The sequence below is a fragment of the Giraffa tippelskirchi genome, chromosome 6, assembly GCF_054371585.1.
Source record: "Giraffa tippelskirchi isolate mGirTip1 chromosome 6, T2T-mGirTip1v1.2.pri, whole genome shotgun sequence".
Taxonomy (NCBI): Eukaryota; Metazoa; Chordata; class Mammalia; order Artiodactyla; family Giraffidae; genus Giraffa; species Giraffa tippelskirchi.
The window spans coordinates 91284036-91287812 of NC_137280.1; the positions used below are offsets into that span (position 1 = coordinate 91284036).

At 45.3% G+C, this 3777-nt stretch overlaps 1 non-coding gene across 1 annotated transcript; it reads left to right on the forward strand.

Moving 5' to 3' along the window:
* Nucleotides 1-683: 683 nt before the first annotated feature.
* LOC145511788 (U6 spliceosomal RNA) lies at nt 684-790 on the forward strand. Its single transcript, XR_014058167.1, has one exon. It is a non-coding gene; the product is annotated as a U6 spliceosomal RNA (small nuclear RNA).
* The last annotated feature ends 2987 nt before the right edge of the window (nt 791-3777 follow it).

The following is a 3777-nucleotide window of genomic DNA, read 5'->3' on the forward strand; positions in this document are numbered from 1 at the left end:
TTCCTCAAAAATGATTAACATGTGATCCAGCAATTGCATTTCTGGGTGTATATACAAAGAAAGCAGGAACTTAGAGAGATATTTGTACATCCATGTTTTTTAAAAAAATATTTGTTTCACTGTGTTGGGGTCTCAGTTGTGGCATGTGGGACCTAGTTCCCTGGCCAGGGATTGAACCCAGGCCCCCTGTATTGGAAACTCAGAGTCTTAGCCCCTGGACCACCAGGGAAGTCCCTGCACATCCCGAGTTCATAGCAGCATTATTCACAGTAGCCAAGAGGTGGAAGCAACCCAAGTGTCCATCAGTGGATGAATGGATAGACATACTGTGATGTATTCTACAATGGAATATTATAAGGCCTTTTAAAAAAAAGAGAGAGAGAGACCTTCTGACACACACTACTCCATGGATGAATCTTGAAAACTCTATGCTGAGTGAAATAAGCCAGGCACGAAATTACAGATATTTCAGGAGCGGGGGGGGGTTAAATGTTTAATGGGTACAGAATTTCTCATACTTAACACCGCTGAATTGTACCCCCTCAAAATGGTTAAAATGAGGATTTCCCTGATGGTACAGTGGTTGAGACTTTTTGCTCCCACTGCAGGGGCTGCGGGTTTCAGCCCTGATTGGGAAACTAAGATCTCACATGCCGTGTGGCATGGCCAAAAAAAAGATTAGCAAGCTCGTTTCAGCAGCATGTATACTAAAATTGGGAGGATAGAGAGAAGATTAGCCTGGCCCCTGCACAAAGATAATATGCAAATGCCTGAATCATTCCATGTTAAAAAGAAAAAAAAGATAGGAAGATGATCCTAGTGGAGTCAAGGTAATCACAAAGGTCCTTAGGGACTGCCCTGGTGGCTCAGTGGCAAATAACCTGCCTGCCAATGCAGGAGACATGGGTTCAATCCCTGATCCAGGGTGATTCCCACATACCGTGGAGCAACTAAGCCCATGCAAGATGACTACTGAGCTTGTGCTCTAGAGCCCAGGAGCCACATGAGCCCACGTGTTGCAGCTACTGAAACCTGTGTGCCTAGAGCCTGTGCTCCACAAAAAGAGATGCCCAGGCACCACAACTAGAGAGTAGCCTCCACTTGCCACAATTAGAAAAAAGCCTCATAGCTAGACCTAGCACAACCAAAAATAAGTAAGTAAATAAAAAGTGTACATATTTTTTATAAAAAGGTCTTAAAAGTGAAAGAGGAAAGCAGAAAAAGAGGTCAGAGTGACATGATTGATGTCATCTTTGCCATTTTTTTTGGGGGGGAGTGGGAATTTGTTTACTTGGTTGCACTGGGTCTTAGTTGCAGCATATGAGATCTTTACTTGTGGCATGTGGGATCTAGTTCCCTGACCAGGTATCTAACCTGAGCTGCATTGGCAGCTCGGAGCCTTAGCCACTGGACAGCCAGGGAAGTCCCCATCTTTGGCATCTTCGAAGATGGAAGGAGGTGGCCATGAGCCAAGGAATGGAGGCAGCCCCGAGAAGTTGGAAACAGAGGAAATGGATCCTACCCAGAACATCCAGAAGGATCACAGCCTTGCTAGTGCCTAGATTTCAGCACAGAGACCCATGTCAGACTTCTGACCTATGCAAGTGTAAGGTAATCTGTGTTGAAGCCACTAAATGTGGTGATTTGTTACTGCAGCTCCAGAAAATGAATCCACTCTGTTGGTCCTTCTATCCCACTCACATCATTACACTTTAAAATATATATATATTTATTTTTGGTTTCACTGGGTTTTTGTTGTTGCATGGGGTGAGTTGTGTTTGTGGCGGGCCAGGGCTATTCTTCCGTTGCGGTGTGCAGGCTTCTCATTGCAGTGGCTTCTCCTGTTGCAGAACACAGGCTCTAGGCGCAAGGGCTCAGTAGTTGTGGAGCACAGGCTTAGTTGCTCCTCGGCTTGTGGGATATTCCTGGATCAGGGATTGAACTGGTGACCCCTGCATTGGCAAGCAGATTCTTATCCACTGTTGTTATTTCATCGCTAAGTCATGCCTGATTCTTTGTGATCCCGATATTTCCCAGGCAAAATACAGGAGTGGGTTGCAATTTCTTTCTCCAGGGGATCTTCCTGAGGCAGGGATTGAACCCAGGTCTTCTGCTTGGCAGGAGAATTCTTTACCACTGAGCCACCTGGGAAGACTTCTTATCCGCTGTACCACCAGGGAAGTCCCCATCATTACATTTTTGTTTAGTGAAACATTTTGGGTGGGATTCTGTTTGCTGCTAAGACTCAGACAATCCTGCTTCTGGGAGCTTACTCTTTAGGTAGGATGCCTGCCCTTGTGAGCAATGATGCAGGAAGGTATTTCTCTCAGCGTTGCTTGTAAAAGTAGACAGACAAACCTGCAAGCGTTAATTTAAAAAAACCGTTGGTGAAATAAATGCTGAGATGAGTACATACTACCAGAGTAGAAAGAATGAGGAAGTGCTGATGGACTGACAAGAAAAGATCTGCGGGGTCACATGGTTCAATGAAAAAAGCAAGATGCGTCCGTGACTGCAGTGTGTTATGCTTTGTGTAAAAAGGAACGGAAGGGATAAGATTACATTCGATCTTACAAAGAGAAACCCTGGAAGGAGTCACAAGACACCAGAGACAGTGGTTGGGGGCAGGGAACCGGATTTTTTTTTGGCCTTGACTTACGGCACGTGGGATTTCTTTGTGTGTGGCTGTGTTGGGTCTTTGTTGCTGTGTGGGCTTTTCTCTAGTTGCAGCAAGCAAGGGACTACTCTCTAGTTGCATTGCCCGGGCTTCTCACTGCAGTGGCTTCTCTTGCTGCAGAGCACAGGCTCTAGGTGTACTGGCTTCAGTAGTTTCAGCACATGGGCTCAGTAGTTGTGGTTCCTGGGTTGTAGAGCACAGGCTCAATAGTTATGGTGTATGGGCTTAGTTGCTCCACATCATGCCTGGTCAATCTTCCTGGATCAGGGATTGAACCCTTGTCTCCTGTATTAGTAGGCAGATTCTTTACCACTGAGCCACAAAGGAAATGGGGCATGTGGGATCTTAGTTCCCCGACCAGAGATGGGACTTACACCCCCTGCAGTGTAGGCCCAGAGTCTTAACCACTGGACTGCCAGGGAAGACCCTTTACTGTGTATCTCAGTATCATTTGATGTTTTAAATGTTAAACAGTGCTAGGGTGAAGTGCGTGTGGCATGAAAGCAAACAGGGCACCAATTCAGTAATCAAGATAAATATTTTAATGTAATATTTTCCAAAAACACCGTTAATGTGGGAAAAAAAAAATCCATGATGAACAAAATATTGAAATTTTAAGTCAAGGATCAGTAACAGCAGTGCTGAGTTGTACTGGAGGCTGAGGTGAAAGGAAATACCAGAAATACAGATTCTACCTCTGAAAGTTTTCATGGTAAAGAATTAACAAGTTCACAATTTTGAATTGATCTCAGATGAACGAGGTTTATCCATGGCCTTAGGAGGGTCTCCCCAATCCTTCCCAGATCCCTCATCTGTCATTTTTAAATACTTTTAAAATCTTTATTTTTCAGCCATGCATGTGGCTATATGGGATTAGTTCCCAGACCAGGGATTGAATCCACCCCCTCCCCCCCACGCCCCAACTGGAAGCACAGAGTCCTAACCATCGGACCACTAGGGAAGTCCCTGCCATTTTAATCTATATGAAAAGCATCGGGCAACACCACTTGTTTGCAGTTCACTATTGCCCTCTGGTGGCAATCAGCTTGGGCACAAAGGCATTCACTGAGAGCCAGAATCCGTGAGGGTCACTGGGATCA